General features: G+C 51.6%; 1 protein-coding gene across 2 annotated transcripts in view; it reads right to left on the bottom strand.

Moving 5' to 3' along the window:
* ZHX2 (zinc fingers and homeoboxes 2) overlaps positions 1–12,329 on the bottom strand; it is a 74,572-nt gene extending 62,243 nt beyond the window's left edge. The window contains exon 1 of one of the 2 annotated variants that reach the window (XM_064507836.1): positions 12,203–12,329. The gene's annotated coding sequence lies outside the window, so the exon portion shown is untranslated. Of the gene's footprint in view, positions 1–11,933; positions 12,102–12,202 lie in introns of those variants that run through there. The other variant, XM_064507835.1, reaches the window with a different exon arrangement.
* Between the last annotated feature and the right edge of the window lie 7,944 nt (positions 12,330–20,273).

Genomic DNA, 20,273 nt, shown 5'->3' with positions numbered 1-20,273 from the left:
ACATCACAGTGCTTGTAAAGCACCTTGCAGTCAAAGTACTAGAGGAAGTACAGATCACATGTAAAGTAGCCAAAACTCTGCTAAGAAGATAGACAAGACACCAGACTAGGTTAGTTTGGTTATGAACCTGCTGTGTTACGGCAGGTTGCTTGAAGAAACAGCTCAGCGAGGGATCAGTTGAGTCACTGATGTTTCAACAAACTGTCTACTGCAGGCGGACTGTTCAACCCCTACAGCTAGACGCGCAGCGCATGCTCAGAGAGCCAAAGAAAGAGAGAAGCAGCCACCTTCTTCATATTCATGAGCTCTTTAATAATGCTCAACAAAACTTGGAGGCATGCTCTCCACCGTTGCTCTTACCCTTTTGCACAGTGAGCAAATCATAAATATTTCAGGGGAAGAGCCCAGAAAATTTGCAAGATTGGTCCTAGCCTTTTACAGCATTAATGAGCGGTCCATTAATAGTTAATGAAACAGCTGCTGGTGATCTCAGAGGTAAAGGCAAGATGAGAACACTATGAACAGCAGTGTTTGCCCATTTACTACAGTGTGATAACGCGAAGGAACGACTTGATCCTTTTATCAAATTCTCCCCATCATGGCAAGACGAGGGAGTTGACTGCAAGATCTCCAGCAGATGTGCACCCAACCTGTCCGGCCCAGGAGGTCATGCACCTTCACACGATGGCAGCCAGGAGCCGGCTCGCCTACGCTGTATGCCCTGTGCTGAGGGGTCCCCAGGAAGGCAAACAGCCCAAAAGGGTCTGAACGGACCTCATGTGTTGGGCACGTCCGCTTTAGTAAAAAGTCCTCAGTGCTACTTCTTACTTAAACACGATACAAACGCAGTCCAGGTATGAAGACGCAACGCATGTGTGCAGACACATGTGTGCACCCTGCAGCCACGCGCGTGTAAAAATGCCAGTGAAAGGCGTGGGAGTTTGGGCTTTTTAAAGGCATCTGCTATTTTTCTCATTCGAAGCTACACTTCAAAAGCCAAATTCACAATACAATTAGGCAGCCGATTTCAAAGAACGGCTCCTACCACTCCTGATTCTAACCCTGCATGCCGAGGCGACTCTGGTGGAAAGGTAGTTTTGCTTGACTTACTTTTTCAGACCTCTGAGTCAAGATCCCCTCGTCTGTGCATTCCCAGGCTGGAAAGTACGAGGCGTCCCTCAGCCCTCACTGGTTGGTAAATCCACTTATGAGGAGCTTTGCCTGAGCAAGGGCACCACGTGGCTGCTGCCTCGATGGCCACGCTGCCATCAGCAGTCCTAGACTTACAGCCGCGGGCAGCGGTAAAACAAAAGAGGGCAATAGGATGAACTGGGCAAAATTTTAGAAGTACGTATGTGGTTCTATCAATCCCAGCGCTACATTTTTTAACTCCCTGGCCAGTGTCCATTTGTCGGAGGTCAAAGACTTGAAGACACTATCTTCCTACCAGTCTCAGGCAAACAGGCAGGCTGTGGAGATCCGTATTAACGGTACCATTGAGGGGAGAGGATGCAGGGTTAATCTGACCCCTCTCCAACTCCACCCAGGAACTCAATCTCAAGCTTCAAATCCACTGCAAAACAGGCTACATCAGTTCTGCCGCTCCCAGAAATGATCAATTCTCTGGATTTCTGCTCAGATCAGGCCCGGACTGTCACAGAGATGAAGTTCTTCCTACCTGACAACTAATAGGGGTCTACAGAAAAGCAAGCATTTGCAGCGCAGCGACTCCCAGAAGAGCCCTGAACGGTTTGCGGAAGCAACCTGCATATCTCGCTTTTATAAAAGTGTCCTTAGAACAAAGTGCAAAAGCTTCCACTTCATCTGCAATGCTCTAAATTGGTGGTTGAGTGCCTTAAAATCATTGGGAAGAATAAAAGAAGGAAAGCTTAATTTCAAAATTACAGTTTTAATTCTACCCTCCAACATAGTTCTGTTAAATAGCTCCAGAGTCAAATGCACCTGCAGCATCTGGCCCTTTGTTAACTAATTAATTATGATTTCCCTCAGCTATCTGCATGTACTTACTGAAGAGACGAAAGGAACTTCTCTCTTCTCTCAACACACCATGTTCACCTAAAATACAGGTGCTTCCGGACAAGCACCTCTTGGGAAGATCCTCTTCTCGTTTTTAACAAAACTGGTCCTTGGTTTTGCCTGCCTTCAAACAAGACCCTGCCTGTCTCATTTCAATGAAGATCAAAGGTGGCCTTAATAGATCCTCATTGTATTAAGACCTGTAAAACAAGAGCGTATTGTGTTAAATTTCTAGTAATTATTTTATTCTGTAATTTGATTTAAAACAATCATTTGACAAACATGCTCTGAAAAAAAATACTATTCGGACTTAGTACTAAAGTACATAATTAGCAATAAATGTATAGTGTTCCTGTTTAAAACCCATGGCATGTAACATTCCTTCATGTTGTAAGTGTGGAGCATTTTAAAGTTGTTATAAGCCTTAATTTAAAGACTTTAATAGCTTGAACTGTTTAAATCACATTAACGATGAAACTTCATATATGAAAGAATCCTGCCAAACCCAGATGTGCATTGGGTTTTTCCTCCCCCTAATACCATATATTTTACATATTTTAAGAATGAATATTTTCAAAACCACAGACAAGCCAAAAACAGTTTAAAGACTAGAAAATTACCTGACTTCAAATGTTTCTTAATCAGCTTCCCATGTTAGTTGTCTCACTGTTTTATTTAAAAAAAAGAAAAATAATGTAATGATTCTTCACTTTTTCCTCCTCTGCTAGCTACATTGTGAAGGTCGCAATACTAAGTGTCTGTTAAGCTCGCTCTTTCCAACTTTATGGGTTCTTTCTTTAAAATTGTTTTTAAAACACAGCAAATAGACAAGGACCTTCTAGGACTAGCCAAAAATTAATCAAGTTGCGACCCAAACCAAGCCAACTGGCCACAGCAAAAAGCGAGCAATGTTTCAGGATGAGTCTCTGCACGTTGTAAAAGACCAGTAACGAACCATGGTAAATCACAGTCCTTTTTCTCCACGGCGCTGACCAACGAATGGTAATGAATCCGAGCGGAAGAGCGGTCTCCCAAGTGGTCTGTGCCAGGAATCTGGGATGGGAGGTCTTCCAGGGGGAAGCTATTGCAATGCCCAGATGCATAAAACAACCTAAATGTGACAGTAAGGCTGCAGCACAGGGTAGCAGTCCCCATCAAGAGATCCAGCAGCAAGGTCAGGAGGAGAGCGAGAGGGGAGAAATAAAACTATCGTCTCCACAGGCATTAACAAAATGTAGGCTGATTTAAAAAAAAAATTAACAAAAGCACATTAGATGACAACGGGAGCCAGTCTGGGCAGTCCTACAAGAGCGGTACCCATCACGAGACACTGCTGGTGTCAGCGAACAGGCAAATGGGAAAGGATGCACCAAGTCCAAGGCAGCTAACTGCAACAAACAGTCCTATCCCAACCTTGTCTACAGAAATCAAAGCAGGGAGTAAGCTCAGGTACAAATTCAACAGTCCACCACCACATGCTGATTCCTTGTGCAAACACACCGTTTCTAAAATGGAGCAAACTCCACTTTACACAGCTGCAGACAGTAAGTTTTCCACGTAGAAGGGAAGCGTGGGAACACGTGCCGTGACGCTCACTACAGCGATGGACAGACTCATCTTTCCAGACAACACCGGGGGAGAGCAGTCCCCTCTAAACCCTGCTGATGGACCTGAAGCTGTGGATCCAAACCTACAGGCCTGGACCCAACCCCCCTCCCCATCTTCTTGGGCAGTGGGCCATCTTCACAGTGGCTGCAGGAGCCCGTATCTGGCTTTCTTCTCCTTCTTGAGCGCACGGGGTGCCAGGCGCAGCACCTCGGGCGAGCCGGCTGTCCACAGCTTGCAGCTCCCGAAAACCCAGGTCTGGAGGCAGGACACCACCGGCAGCAGCCTCAGCTACAGATGGGAACGACCCTCTCGCCACGTCCTGGCACGCTGCCCCGCAGGCACCCCCACAGGGACGCTGAGCCCTCCAGCGTGCCAGCAGCGGGGGAAAAGGCAGGCGAGCGAAGAGGGGAAGGAAGTGGAATAGGCTACCGACAAGAGCCCACAACGACACTGAAGTGCAAACCATGTTCTCAATAACTGACTTCCTCCTGAAAACAGAGGTTTGTGGCTTTTGTGTGTGCATGTGTGTTTCTTTTTTTTTTAAGATATTTGAGTCCCCTGGAAATTTTGCCGGAGAAGTGCGGATCATGTTGTAGGGAATTCAGGCCAATGGGAGCACAGAGCCCCTGAGGCAGCGCGAGCCGAGCGCCCGGCTCCGAGAGCCCCGGCTCCGGCGAGCTTTGCAGCGAGACCAACCAGGCCAGAAGGAAGCGCAAAAAGGAGTGCAGATCCCAGATTAACTTTAAATCCAAGTCAGCGCTTCCAGCTGCTGCTATTCGACAAGAGGCGGGCGAGAGCAGGGCTCACCCAGATGGAGACGTCCCTGTTGGACGTCCTCCTTGCAACATCCCTCTCCGAAGGTCGGCGCGCTCTCCCAGCGCGCGGCCGAGCCGCTTACCTCGCTGCCACCACGAGGCTTCAAGCAGCCTCCTGCCCTCCCTCCCTCCCTCCCAGGAGCCAGGTTCGCCCAGCAAAACGAAGAAATACGCTTCTTTGAGGCAAACACTAAAACACAGGATGACGGGACACGCAAGCAGATTTGAAGGCACTTCAAGTGTATTTAGGCTTGAAAGCAGAATACTTTAGAGAGCTGACATTTTTTTCCATATCGGATAACTGTGGATTTTGAGACTTGTGCTTGCCTCGAGCGACATTCCCCGCAGCACCTCTGTCCCCCGATGGGACTGCAGGGCGCACAGAGGAGGTGGCAGCACCTGTGCAGAGAGGAGCCCTGCAAAAGCCACAGCGTAACAGCAGCAAAGCCATGAGGACCCCTTAACTCTAAACCAACAGAAGATGCTAAATAGAGATGAGTTGAACAAAAAACACAGTTCCCTCCACAAACGCATTTCTCCCGCTCATGAGCGGCACCATGAACGTGACGGGCTGCAGGAGAGGCCATGGGAAGGCCTCACTGCGCAGGGAAATAAATGAAATAAATGCACCGTAGGGCTACGGAAGCACCTCTGATGGAGCGCAAGGAGGGTGCTGGCGCAGCGGCTGCCTCGCCGCGGGCTGGGAAAGGCCACCAGCCACAGCCGCGTGAAGACCTCGGCATCCAGCCACCGCGACTGAAAGCCTTCAACGGGGGGGAGCCGAGCGCTCAGCCAACCTCCCTGCGCTGAACCGTGAAAAGAAATCGCTCCAAGCCAGTGTCATCCGTCCCGGAAGACAGGGATGGGAAATCGCTCTGGAAAAACGTGGCAGGTTTACTCCGCTCCGGAGAGACCACGATCCCCCGTGCTAACCTGATCTGCCACAAGCTTCAAGGGAACTCAGACAAAGCCTGGAAGACGACGAGCACTAAAGGCTGCAAGAGCAGCGTGCTCCGAGCATATCATTTAAATACATCAGGCTCTGGAGAGACAAAAGACAAGGCAAAATTCCCCGCAGCGCCTGACAGTTTCGTGCTGAAGAGGATGATGGAAAAAACCACAACAAAACATATTTGCTTTAGAGGTAGGAGGCAGGCAGAGGGGTGGGGAAGGAGTCTTGTCAGCAACACTTCAGGCCAGAAGCACCAGGACTTTCCTCCGTGTCAGGCGGGAGTGAATCAGCAGCCCTCCGCGAGCAGGGCGCGAGCCTCGCTGCCGCCAACACTGCCTGCCCGCAAGCCCCGGCTCGCTTCCCGCGCCTCTCTCCCTGCAGTCTCCGAGAGCCAGGAAACTTCCTGCTCCTGACTTTTTGCTCTTGGGCTTCCTCGCAAGCAAGATTAAAAAGAAGAACAACTATTTTCCCACTTCTGCCGTTTGAATGAAGTGTAACATTAAGTAACGGAACCTAATGAGCACGAAATGTAGGTTTAGAGATAAAAAAGAAAATCTCCAAAGCTCGGAGAGCGAGAAAAAGTAACACGTACATCGAGAGCAAGGAAAAGGGCCATAGATTTCTCGAGAGAGGCTGGTGTTGCGTTAAACCCCTCCAAGGGTGCCTCTAGCACCTCTTCTGCTTCTTTTGCGCACTATTGAAAAAAAAAAAACTGCTTAAACAGGAAGGAATCACATTTTTCCACGTGGCTCTGGCCATAAGAGATGCACAGCAGGTCACTGACTTCTCCCTCTGCTCACCAGGCTGGACAGGAAAGTGAAATAATCCCAAACGTGAAGCTTCCTCAGTTACGGTCATTGTCCCAAAACGGGCGAGAAAAGCGCTCTCCATTTGTTTTTCTGTTTAAAGCTCCAGCAAGTCAAATATGCAGCCTTAGCATTTCCTAGAAATGTGGAACAATAGACGATTAACACCGACAAAAGCAGAGAAGCCAAAATCTACAGGTAATTCGAGGCTGCGAATTCAAAATTATTTAGAATTTAAGGGGGGAAATAGGGTCAGGACAGGAAGAATGGGAGGAAGATAGGAAAGGAAAAGTAACTCTTTGGGCTTGTGATGTGCTAACTTGGGCATGGAGAGCAGGGCAAGAAGTTTCCATGGTGCCCCCCCAAGCTGCTCCCACGAAGCTCACTGCCCTCGCCGCTGGTGCCAGCCGGACCACGCTGTAGGTCACATCACTGCAATGCCGGGAATTTAAAAAAAAGGTCTCTCTTGAGAAAGGAGGGAGTGAAGCGGAGGGTTGTTTATAACCCGAATGGTTTCAGGGCAGTCCCACAGCTAAGGGGACAGGGAGTGGAGGAGCACTAAGGAAGCACCCTCATTTTTGCAGCTTTGCCACTGAAGCCAAATTTTCCCAGTGTGGACGACGAATTTCAGCATTAGTCTCCCAAGTGAACCAAACCACGCTTGGGTGAATTAAAACTAGTCTTGAAGAAACACTGACACACATAGGAGCCACTTGCATTTGGGCCAGGATTCACCGTATTTGTGTATAATGCAGAGCCGTATGCCTCCAACACCTCCTCCTGTATGGATGCCACCAAGTTGTGCTTAACTGAAGCATTAAAAAGGGTCTCCCGGGGAGCAGTGCTGATGTGCAGCCATCAAGAGCTGAAGAACATATGGCAGCAGACAGCTCTGCACGGGAACGGCGTGGGTCACGTCTGTGCCACAAATGTTTGCCACGCGGCTGTGTCACCCAGGGGCAGCGTGTGTCGCTGATGTAGCCGTGCTGACGAAACCCACATGCGGAGAAGCCGTTATTTCAGCAAAAGGGAGTTTCTCTGCCGATGTCACTCATCAGACTCACTGCACAGGGTCGGGACGATAAAGGTGCAACCTGCAAATCCACGCCGGGAGCAAGCGCTGCCTGTGCCCAGCCCTGCACATGGCCCCCGGAGCCCGCTCGGGGCTGAGCTGAGCCCTCCCGGAGGCCCCTGGAGCCGACCTACGCCAGCCCAGGGCTTGTCAGCAGTGCAGGCGGCAAGCGAGCCCGAGGGTGAACGCGGACCACCGACTGCTCGGGACTGCCCATCGGTGGTTTTTAACCCGCGGTCTACGGACTGGTGCCTGAAACGCCTGCAGCAGTTAGCACGAAAGGCAAGGCGCCTGCTAGCAGGTCACATCCTCACCGGAAAGGTTGCCTGGGGTTCCCAAACCGGAGAAGATAAAAACTGGCTGGTGTAAACACGGCTCCAGAGATTTGTTGCCAGAGCGACGTCTCATTCGCCGCACGAGCGCCGTCTGCACCGTGCAAGCGCACACGGTGCGCGCCAGGCCCCACCTGCAAAGGCCGTCAGGACCGGCTGAAAGGCCCCCCTCCTGCCGAGGCGCGATTTCGAACCACGCAGGCTTTACAGATCACCTGCCTTCCCGATTCGCTTCCTCACCCTTCCTGCCTCCCCCTGTCAAACCTCCAGACGGCCGAAGCTCCCCTCTCCCGAGCGCTGACACAAAACTCGCCACCGCGGTCTCGGGCTGAGCAGCCTCCTCCTGGGGCAGCACCAAAAGCTCAGACACGTGGCGGCTCCTCTGTGCGTTTAAGAGACTACTTGGCCTCAGCTGCTGTGGATTTGGTACCACAATCCATGTCGTCGACTGTCAGAATAAAAATCCCCAGGAGGACTTTTCAGGACTTTGTTAGAAGTCTCCTCTTGTTCACCTCTGCCGATACTCAAAGCTCCTCTGCTTACCTCTGCTGCTCCCCCGCAACAAAACAACAAAACCCAAAGTCCTCTGAAGCTCCTCCAATCCTAAATATACCAAATCATCCCACACAGCCTTGTTGAGACCCCACATTGCTCACTTTGAGCAGATCTGGCCGTACCAGCAGGTCCACGCCACGAGCTGCTGCACTTACAGCGGTGAGTTCTGCAGTCAACCAGAAACCTCAGCTTTCACTTTAGAAAAGGTTTGGGGGCCTCGGGGTTACCGGGAAAGGCTTGCAAAGTGAGTGGTCTTAAATTGCAAACCACAATGTTTGCTGAAAGAACCCAAAACATCTCATAAAGAAAAGAACAAACCGAAAAGCAATTTACGATTCGTAAAGCCACGTCATTTTGGGCGAGGGAGGGCTGGATTTGTGATTTCTGAAGCGTCCCAAGATGGCAGCACCGGTATTGAGCTCTCTTGACTTAATATTAATATTCACTTAATTCACATTTTGCTATATCTTAAGGGGCACCTAAACCAAACAATCAAATGTTATCGTGTATGAAAAGTGTAATATTCTGGAGATAACAGTTCTGCCAGCTTTTACATAAAACCCCAAAACTTACTGCTGCCCTGTGACTTAACCATAAAATGACATCTAGTAAACCTCAGACCCATATAGTTTTGAAAGTCTGATAAAACAAACTGTCAAAACAAACATGAGTTCCAGCTGATAGGACGCATGTAAACACGCCTTGCCAGAACTCCAGGAATTACTTGCATGGAATTAGCCGAAGTCTTTGTATTTTAATGCTTAATTTTGTTCATTACTTACTTAAAATACCAGCAGACACCATCATGCAGATATGCATGTCACAACCGTTGCTTTAGGGAAAAACCATACTTGCTAGATCATGCTTATGCTTGAAAGAAGAGTCAAAACTAAAGCTATATTCTCGCCACATACCTAGTAAACGCAGTTTTGCTGCAACATCACAGCCATACTAGAAATCTTAGGGAATTCAGCTGTGACACTGCTCATTTCTAAATGAATTATAATCAACACACTATTTTTATTTAATTTTGGTAGATGCTTTCATTCCTTAAGTGGACACAGGGGAAAATAGCCTAGACGTGGCTCAAAACATGCCAACTAAGAGAGACCCCAAATGATATCTCTGAGGAACACCCTAGTCAGAGCAAGGCTAAAAAGAGTAAGCATCGAAGATGTCGTACAGGCAAATACAGTGATGGCAGGCCTGGCATTAAAATCCTCGCCTTGTACCGAGGGAGATGAGCAAAACCTGTCGTGCTCTATATTCCAGCCCGCAGCAGTTTGACACTAGTTTGAAAATGCAAAAGGAAGGAGGAACTTTTGCTACATTCAAGTTTTTCCCCCCGATTTTTATTAAAAACATAATAAAGTTCCCTCCACAGAAAGAATCAAAATATGATGCTGCCAACGTGGGATGTCTCATGCGACTGATTCTTGATTTTACAGACACTGCCTAGAAATCAGTTATTGTAGGGTAGCAGGGAAAGGGGAGCCCTTGCCAGAGATGCTCCCGCAGGATGAGGCTCTGCCAGGAGAACCTGTGAGGCCACGGGCAGCGAAGGCGTCGCTTTGCGGAGGCGAGAAACCGCACCGATTCTGGGCTCGTGGCTCGGCACTAAGCACGTCTCTAAGCGCTTCCTCGGAGCGAGGCCACCGCGGGTGAAGGCGAGAGGGTGAACACGGGAGCTCACGCGGCCGGTCGTCTCCACGTACACACAGGGAAGGCTGCAGCGGCATGAACGAGCACGAAGCTGCCGAGGTAAAGCACACGCTGGCCAACACCTTGAAAAACGCCCCGACTTTTTAGCATTTATATTCTTCCTGATTGCCGGCCAGTGCACTCACTGACCGGGAGACCAATTTGCAATTCAATTTCAAAGGGTTGCTGAGTTCATACTAAAGATTGAAGCCACATCTACATTAGAAAGGCTTCACGGGGACACGGATACATCACACTTGGCAAAGCACTCCTGTAGCAGATACATCTTAAACAACAAAATCACTCCTCGACCAGTCCACTAAACCCACCACAGCACGCCTCCAGCCGTGCCCCGTCAGCTCACACGCCATTTCCCAGTACAGCTACACCGCGAGATGCTCCTACCAGAGACGTCTGCTTCGGACCCCAGCTACTCACACCAGACCTGAAAAGCTCTCCCGGCCCCAACAAGGGCCACCAGACCCTGCCTGAGGTTTAACCCATAGTTTTAAAAAAAAGACAACTCATTGACCAGTGATGGGGATTATTTGTAGGCAAACCAGATGACGAAGCAGCGAGCAGCGATGATGCACCATCATTTCTTTAAAAATAATTAAGTTGAGGTATTTGCCATCTTAGTTTCCAGCCCTAGTTCAGAAAGTATTTTGCTGAAGTTGCTATCACTTCTGCAACGAAGGCTGTGCTAAAACACGTAAGGGAGCAGGCAGAGATGTTGACATCTGTGCATCTGAATCCAGGTGGGACAAAAAAGTCAAACAGCAAATACTCGCTGCGTATCCTCGCAGTTAAGAGCCTCACAGCACTTCGGCAGGAGGGCCGCAGAGCTCCCGGTGTGGCACAAGTGACGCTGCGCTCCTCCACCGTCACCTGCTGCCCGGGACACCGCTGCCTTGGGCCGCGGCCGGGACGAGACGCTGCGGCGCCGGGCTCCTGCGGGCGCCCCGGCAGGCCCGCTCCCCGCGCAGGGGCCGCGGGCGGAGGGGCCCACGGGCGGGCGCCCGGCTGCGCCGCCAGCGCGGGGCACGGAGGAGCGGCGACTTCCCTGCCCGCCCCGTCCCGCGGGGGCAGCGAAAAGGCACCAAACCCCGCAGCTGGGCGACCGCTCTGGGAACCGGCTGAGACAGAAGGGAAAGTCACTGCCCCCCCCCCCCCGCCTTCTTCCAAAAAGTGGATGCAACGCGCCAGGAGTTTCCCCGCAGCTCCCGTCCCGCCGGCAGCACGGCGGCCCCCGCGCGCGTCCGCGGGGTGCGCGGGGCCGGCGCGGTGCCCGGCGCGGAGCGGTGCGGAGCGGCGCTGCCCGCGCTGCAGCGAGCGGCAGCGATTCGCAAAGCGGCCGGGAGCCACCGCGGCGCGGTGCCCGCGACCGCGCTACGGCCAAGCCGTCCCCGGCGGAGGGGAGGAAAAAAAAAGAAGGGGGGGGGTATAGAAAAAAAATAGAAAAAAAAGAGAAGAAATCTCTGCCAACTCCGCGGGGCGAGCGGTGTCGCTGCCCCGCGGGGCGGCCGCGCCGGCCCCGGCCCCTGCGCTTGCGGCACCCCCCCCCCCGCGGGCTTTTTTTTTTCCCCCCTCCCCCGAAGCGAGCGGCTGCTTTTTAAAGCCCGCACTGACAAAATCGCCCTGCTCGCCTCTACGTAACGCCCTGTCGAAAGCGGACGCCATATTTTGTGTTGCTGATGTCGACATAGACAAACGTAGACATGTTTTTTCCTCCCCCCCCCGTTCCTCCTCCTCCTCTCTTCCCCCCTTTCCCCAAACTTGCAGGCGGGAGGCGGCGGGGAGCGGCGAGGAAGACGCGGGGGGACGGCACGGCAGGATGCATTTAAAAAAAAATATGCAAGCACCCCCCCCCCCCCGAAGCACCCTCGCTGCCTCCCCGGCTCCGCGGTGCCCCCGGCCCCCCCCGGCCCCGCGGCAGTCCCGGCAGCGCAGCGGCTTTGGGAGAGGAGAAAAGTTGGAGCGCGGCCGCGGCGGGAGCGCTGCAAGTGCACGCGGCGGCGGCGGCTCCGCGGCGGGGGGCGGGGGGAAGTTTCCTACCTGCGCCCAGGGCGGCGGACGGCGGCGGCGGCCCCCGCTGTCCCGGGCTCCGCGCGCCGGGCTCCGCGCGCCGCTCCGCGCGCCGCCGCGGCAGCCAGCGGGCAAAGCCGGCGGCCCCCCGCGCCCCCCGCGCCCCCGCGCCGGCCCGCGGCACAGCCGGCGGCGCGCCCGCCGCCCCGGCCCCTCCGAAAAAAAAGGCAAAAAAAAAAAAAAAAAAAAGGCAAAAAAAAAAAAGCCCTCGATCGGTGGGGATCTACGCCAAAACCCACATGATCTCTGACGTCAGCGTGCGTATTTGCATACGATACCACCGGCGGCGCGGCTGCCGGGGTCCCTCGGCGCGGCGGAAAGTTGCGCGCGGGGCTCGGGCCGCGCCGCCCCCCGGCTCCGGCTCCCGCCGCGGCTCCGGCTCGTCCCGCGCCGCTCCTCCGCGCTGCGCGGGGGCTCCGCGCCGCTCCGCCGCCCCGCGCGGCCATAGCGCCCGTGCTCGGGGGCAGCGCCGCCGGGGCGGGCGCGCAGGGGCCGCGGGGCCGGACCGCCCCAGCGCCCCATCGGCCTCCCCGCTCCGCGGTGGGGCGGCTGCTGCGCGGCTGTAAGGGCGGCGGGGCTGGACCCCTGCAGCGATGGCGGCGGGACGGGGCAGGTTGCCGGCGGGGCAGATGGCACCTCCGGGCGGCGGGGGGCGGCGGGCGGGGGGGCTCCGGTGCCCGTGCTTCGCCCCGCCGCCGGGGAGCGGCGGCCCCGGCCCCGCCGCTCGGCCGTGGGAGTCCTTCCCGCCGCGTAAAACTGGCGTGAAACTCTCGCGTCTTTTTGCCTTCCTGCCCAAGACGTGTCGGACAGACAGGACCAGGCTGTTTTCTATTTACTTCCATGAATTAATTAAAAGAAATAATTTCGCGGTTGTATCTCGCTGCTTGACAGCACATCTTCCAACACGTTCAGGCTAATAGGACTTGCGAGCAGCAGAATATCATTCTAACTTCAGGGGTATCTTCTCTGTGATGCGGCGCCTTTGATTAGATCATGCTAAATTAATACTTTAATTGTATACTTAAACCTCCGAAGCCCTGGGGTCTGCGCTCGGCTCCGCGCCCCCGCCGCCCGGTACCGCTCGCGTTGCGGGACGCAGCGCCGGCGCCGCCCGGGAGCCCTCGGCTCGGCTGAGCAGCTTCGTGGGCGACGTTTGGTTTCCCTGCCTCGTGCAGGGACTGGGACTGGCTTGTGTGAGAGTGTCAGGAGAGGAGCTCTAAGTTACTGCAACTGCATAATCGCCTAAGAAAGTAAATATGTCAAAGCACTGTCAAGAGATTTCTTTGCAGGGATCCCCTTATCTGAGTGGGCGTGTTGCTGCCTGCCTGGCGGAGCGCAGTCTGCGAGCACCGATAACCGCACGGGCTCCTGCCTGCCGCTGCCGAGCCGCGGGCCAGCGCGAGCTGCTCCTGCTCTGCCCAGACCGAGGCTGCTGGGGAAGAGGGAGCAGCGGGAGCCTCCCCACGCTCGCCGAGGACGCGGGAGGTGACCACGAGAGCTTGCTGATGCTCACCGAGCGTTGCTTTTCTTCCCTAGAGGGGTTTTTTTTAACGGGAATACTGCTGTGTGAAAAAGACTCCTGACTATATTTTGTTTAACTCTTCCGTAGCTGTTCACCCCTGGAGGTGTTACTGAATTTTGGGTGACCGGAAAAATAAAAGCTATTTTAGAGGAGGATCCCCCCCCCCCCCCGATGAATTCTGTTTTTACTGTCTGAAATTACTTTTCTGTCTATGGTTTGGGAAATGAAAACAAAAGCCAAATTGTTTTAATATGACCAGTATGTTTATTAATTAAAAATATTCTTAAAAGGGGAGATCAATGGAAAAGCAGGCGGAAAAACGATCGGCTTGTAGTTGCCTAATTAACACTTACTTTAAAGCCTCTTTAACTTCTTTTGCATTGCAAAATGCAAGAGGATCTTTGACTGATTGGATTGACACTCTAGTTGATGCTGGCTTTCAAGTGCAAAAAAGAAAAGCCGGTGGGAACGGGGCCCTGTGCTTTGGGGAGGACTTTGGTGCCTCGGGTGCAACAAAGACAGACCTAACCTGAGGTCAGTGATCCCTGCCTTAAATACGGCTCCTAGTGAGGCACATTTGCTTTCCAAAAAACCTGTCTGATCTCACACGAATTAGGGACTCAAAAGGTCGTCAAAAATGGGCCGCGGTTCACTTTAAATAGGATGATGCGGGTTTAAAATTGCAACGATCGTTGCTACTATCTTAAATGAACAAACTTAGAGCAACTTTTCCGAGCATGGGTTATTCAATGCTATTGCTAGACAACCTGCAGAGACTACGTAGGTGAGTCTTAACAGCACGTAGCCGGGTGCGACTGCGCTTTCACACGTCCAAGTGCAAGATGCAGGGCACAGAGCTGCGTTTTGTGGGTGCTTTTGAACTTGGTCAGAAATTTTCTCCTCCGTTTGAGGTTTCCTTGAGCAGGGGGACCAGTAGCGCCTTTTTCTTGGATGCTGCAGTAACCTCGGTTCCTTTTGCACATCCCTGTGACTTCTTCTTCCCCTGCCTCTCTTCCAGCCTCCCTTGAAGAGGCCGGAGGCTGGGAGGAAAAGCCGGCTCTCGGGAGGCAGTGGGAAGCCCTGGCCGGCTCTGGGCTACTCATGCACTGACGGGCGGCCGGCGGAGGTGCCAGCAGACTTTCCCTCTCTGGGACCAGCAATCCGTGTGGCTTTTCTACCCAGAGTGAAATGGTCAGGAAACTCGTAGTTAGGCAGTTACCTCCGGCTGCTTCTCCTCTGCCAAATTTCATTGAAATTGAGGGATGGGAGAGCAGTGTTTATGATTAGAGTTTACAATCACAAAAGCCTTAATTCCTTGGGAAACCGTACCACCCCCGCCGACACGTCTGCGACGGACGCGGTGTCGGTATTCTTGCTAGCGCTCAGGATGTAGCTCGTTTCTACAAGCCTGAAATTAAAACAATGCGGGGCAATGTAACAAGGTGGAAATTGCTCATATGGAAGATGCCGAAAGGAAGGCTGCAATTTTCTGTGCGTGAGGCCTCTCTTTTCGCTTAAGGCCACAGTGGAAGCCGCTCCGATCGCAAAGCGTAACACACCCACGCGCGCCGTTCCCCAGGAAAGCGAGCTTTACATCTAGAGCCCTCTCCGTTTCCTCGGCGCGCTTTCTCTGGATTTAAAGTGACATCTGTGCCATAAATACTTCAGATAAAGTTGCAAGCTGTCCTGTAAAATCATGCCGTGGTTAGAGACGATAAACTGTGTACTGCGACGCATATATGTATTTTTTTGATGGGGAGGAGATGAGTACGCTGCTTATAGAGCCGCAGCCTTTCTCCGCTTAGCAGTGTCTCCATGCCTGTTCAATGCTGCGCCATCGCCGGCTGAGTCGGCATTACGGATGTAATTCCCTGCCTGGCTCAGACAGAGGCAATCGCCCCTCGCTTCCCAACCTGGTCCTTTTGGGGGATATGTTTTTTCTCGCCCCTGTTTTTGTTTTTGTTTTTTTTTTTGCTTTTTTTCTTTTTTTGCTTTTTAATATCTTTTTCCTATTGCTAATTGCTAAGGCAATTTTTCACATTTAAATGAGGGCTTCCTCCCTCACAGCCCATCTGCTGCGAAATCATGGCGCGCGTCCGCGGTGGCGGTTCGAGCGTCGCCATGGCAACGCGCTGTGATGCGATCGGCTCCGAGCTATGACCTCACCGCGGGCCGGGGCCGGCCGGGCCACTCTGGCAGCGGGACGAAAAGCAGCAGCTTTAGTAGCAGAAGTGGGAGCTCTGCTTGGAGCCCGGCGGGGTTTGGCTGGGGGGAGAGGGGCTAAAGCGACGTCTGGGGACCTTTTATGGGACCTCAGAGCAGGAGGGGAGCATCTCCTGGAGCAATCACGGTAGTTCTCTCTTTAGAGAAACTTATTGCTTTGAAAAGCCTTTTTCACCTGCTTATGGTACCGGTTCAATAGGAATCGGTGGGATTTTTTGAAACTTTTTTTTCCTTGTGTATCCATAGATTGGAAGTTGCGGAGAGCAAACTCCCTTTCGATGCCCGGATGCAGGTATTGCACGGCCAGGGCAATGCAGAGGTGCGAGGCTTGGCTTTCCCAGGCGCTCCCCGCGCGTCCCCCGCCGAGCCTTGCCGGGCCGGCGACCGCTGTAGCACGTCTCTGCGGACAACTGGAGGGCGTTAATGACCAAAGGCCACCCAGCAGGGGTCACAGCCAATGTCACCCATTTTCAGTGGTGAATTTCAAATGGCTGAGGACCTGATTTGGAGCCCCTAGTTCAAAGTGGAGCATGCATTTTCTTTTTTTCTTTTTCTTTTTTTTTCTTTCTCTTTCTCTTTCTATTTTTTCTTTTTCTTTCTTTTTTCTTTTTTTCTTTTTCTTCTTTTATCTTTTTCTTTTCTTTTTCTTTTCTTTTTCTTGATTCCTGTGGATTTTGGATCAGATTTAACTATCAAACTAAGCCTGATCTTCCAGGAAGCTATTTGCACAAGTAATTAATTCACAGAGACAACCTGTATGTTTATCTATAGTTTAGTATCTGCAGGGTGGAGTGTGCGCCTCCACCTGGCCCTTAAGACTGGAATACGGCATATTTAGAACTGATGCTACAAACAGAAATCATGGGGATTTGGGGGAATTCTGCTATATAAAATGATCAGTGGTGCAATACGCCCCAGGTGTGGAGAATGGGAAAGTTAGCAGTTTAGGTCGGCCCTTTTATGTGTTGCCAAATGGACATCGTGCTGTCAACGGGGACTTAAAGGCGCTGTCCCTATTAGAGGATATGTGTTAACTCAATTGAGCGTGACAGGAGAGGATTTGGGGGAAAGAGGAGGAGTGAGTCCAGGGAAAACGACACCATTCCTTAGGTGGCACGTCGTACAGAGGAGAAATATTAAACTTTTATATGACAGTAATGCCTTGGGGACCACAGGGCTCCGTGGCCGGGGTGCGCGGAGGTGTTTGCAGCGGCACGAGGGCCCCGAGCCCTTGGCTGCTGCAGGTCCCTCTGCCCCGTGGCTTGTGGCCGGCTGAGCGTGCTGAAAGGCCTCGCACATCTAGTATTCCCCTGTCTCTTTTTGCTGTGTAAATAATTTGCATAGCCCAAGTGCATGAGCAATAAGGCCGTTTCATTTTGCATTGATGACTGTATTACCTGTGGAGTGAGAAACCTGGCGCCTCAGTGCTGAATATGTGTCTTTAAGCCGTTTTGGAGCTGAAGAAGTCCATAAATTTTTAGGCTCACAACCAAAGGGAGGAAAAAAAAAGAAGTATAACGATTTCTCCCTCCGAAACTGGCTTTAAAAGTACTCCTTGGCTCAGCCTTTTTAATGCCACCTTACTGCCTCCAGCAAGTTTTTACAGCTGAGCTATGCTCCGGTCCCTGAAAACATCGGGCAGCCCCTGAACTATTGAAGTGCAAATGGCTTGACTGTAATCTAGGAAGATTCAAGAGAAACAGGTCAAATGTTACATTAAACACTTATGGCAAGAGAGTTTAACAGCGGGAGGATGGAAGTGTGTTTACCCTGGCCAGATATAAGGTGGCCAGGATCTTTTCTTTCCTGAAGAAGAGGGTAACTAGTTTACTGGTCTTTGGCTATGTGGGCTCAAAAGTAGCAATATTTAGCCCTTTTATGGCCTCTTCCATGCAAGAGTCTCAAAGTGCTTGAAGCATTAACCTGATAAGCTTTAAAATGTGCCCATATCATAAACCACTATGGTTATCCCGATTTACCAGTAGGAAACGGGGGCCTGGGGAAGCTGGAGATCGAGGTCTCCGGTGACTTTAGCTCTGGGCAGGCGTTCATAAAATCAGTGTCAGAGCTGGGGCTCTTATGACTGCAGCTGGGGCGCAGGCAGATGTTAAAGGCAGGTCTCCTGGGTCTGAACTCACTGGCCTAGCTACAGAGCCCTGGTCCACCTCCGCCGCTGACGCCAGCAGGAATGCCCCGCTCCAGGCGCTGCGTGTTGCAGCAAACATTTATAAGACCGGCCTGTATTTTAGCAGTGGCAGTGGGAATTTTCTGACTTTCACAGAGAAGTGCTCTTGTGTCACCACCAGTAATACAGAAGGGGTGTTACAGTGCTCGCAGAAATAAAGCGGAGCCTTTATCCTGCAGTGGCTCCACCATTAGCTCATATCATTTTTTTCGTGAGAGATCTGCCCTTAGGTCCTAAGCAAATGTATTTTCCCTGCGTGCTGGGGTGACCGCAGGATTTTGTTTTGCACCAAGGCCATGCTAGTAATATCTCCTGCAAGTTTCCCAGAGCTGGCTTTGAAAAGCGAGCTGCTGGAGAACATGCTAAATTACAGGTTAGGCTGTGCGTATTTACTACGACTGAGAGGGAATGCTTTTCAGCTCTTGATAAAACGCAGAAAGGCAGCTCCCTCGGTGCAAAATGTTTTGTCACACTAGCCACCTTAAATGTCAGCCTGGTTCAGTGACAAATTTATGGTGACATTTTTCCACAGAGACAGTTAAACTCAGCTCAAGTGCTGCTTGTAAAATACAGCTTTTCCTGCACTCTGAGAGTGTCTGGGGAAAAAAATGATACTGTATGTAAAATTTGATTTATAAAAACATGTGCCTGTTGCCTCAACCTCTGGGTGCATTTACATTACAAGACACAAATTCAATTTAGCATCGTGCTGCCAGCGACTGTGCTGCCTCCACTGCTGAGCAAACAGGACGGGAGCTGGGAGGTGCAATGCAAGGGCGGTGACACGGGGGAAGCTTGGAAAGGGTAGTGGGAGCGGATAACTTTGTAAAGGCATATGACTTTATAAAGGAATGAGTGTGCATTTTGCTGGCTACTAATTGCATAGACCTGCTTGTTTCAGAACTACCCTTTTCAATTTTAAAAAACATAAAGATAGGGGGTCCCCCCTCCCCAAGCCTCTTGGATTTATTTGCAACGTTCTTTGGAAATCAGTAATAGAGCGTACATTTTATTCATGATTTCCCTAGTGACATGTCCTTGGTGCAGGACAGATTTTTTTAGAGGAGCCCTGGCCAGAGGGGGAAAATGGACGTTCGGTCTCCAGGCTCTATTCACCACTCTTACTGATGTCTTAACACTTTAATGAAATGCGTATAAAAATAGATGCCATGCTAAGGATAGTGTGATGGATACTGATACAAATGAAAATTATTATTAACTGTATCTCCATAATTTAATGGGGGATAGAAAGCCAACTTCCTGCTCTGCGATTAAAGCAAATTCTTACCCCTTTGGTTATTTTCCACCAGTTCTGGAAAGAAAAATGAGTTTGGACTAGACTAATTTCTCTGTAATGTCTTACATGTGTAATTAGAGATTCAGGCATTGCAGGTAAGTATAAATACTATGTAAAAATCACACAGAGGGGAGGCCTCAGTGCTAACACCCCCCTTCCCAAACTGTACCGTATCCCAGATTCTTCTAGCTGGGTTTAGTAGCAATTTCTTTTTTTTCCTCCGGGGCCCAGAAGACCTCCCCATACCCTCCCCGGCTTTGTCGCAGGTATAAAAAATAACCCCTCTGAGACAATAACGGCCTTTATTCATAGAGCAGTGCCAGACAGAGTTGTATTCGCGCGTGCTAAGCCTGGAGCCCCAGGCACATGTCGGTGGCAGGAGCTGGGTAAGGTCCCGTGATGCCCTGTGCTGTCCCGCACATGTGTCCCCTCCCTGAGACCTCTGCTGCTGGCCGTGTTTAAGTAAAACCGTCCCCTCCGTCCTTCCATCCTATGCATATTTACTAGCCAGCGTGGAGGACTTGGTGGTTTTTCTTTGGGTGATTGGTCATTAGGAAGCTCAGGACGCCCGTTGTAGCCAGAGCTCCAGTGCTGGAGCTTATCGTGTCTCCTTGCCCACACGTCTAAAGGCAGAACGACCTCGCTGCTGGGTGGCGTATTATAGACAGCAGACTTACAAACAGCAGTAACTTTTTCCCCAACAAAGTTAATTGAATGAGATTTAATGTTGCTAAGAGATTTGGACCGCATCCCTCCAACTTCAGGAGATTAGTGCGCCAAGCAGGAGGCACTGCAGAGGGCTTGGCGCCGGGCCAGCAAACAGAGCTTGGTCGGGATGATACGTTGATATTTGTGTGTGCTGTAAAATTAAAATAAAGAAAAAAGAAAGGGCGGGGTGGTGGACTGCCTCATCTGTTTCTCTGGCACAGCCATCCCTACTGAAGTTAATGGTGAAACTACTGCTTCAGCAATAAAGACAACTGATTTTGAAATGGCCTAATTGCAACGGAAAACAGATGCCTGGTGCAGCCAGTCCACCTTCAGCGGTGGTCCCAGCAGATCTTGCACGCAGAGATATCTGTC

The sequence above is a fragment of the Dromaius novaehollandiae genome, chromosome 2 (assembly GCF_036370855.1).
Source record: "Dromaius novaehollandiae isolate bDroNov1 chromosome 2, bDroNov1.hap1, whole genome shotgun sequence".
NCBI lineage: Eukaryota > Metazoa > Chordata > Aves > Casuariiformes > Dromaiidae > Dromaius > Dromaius novaehollandiae.
This window is presented reverse-complemented; position numbering and strand designations above follow the sequence as displayed.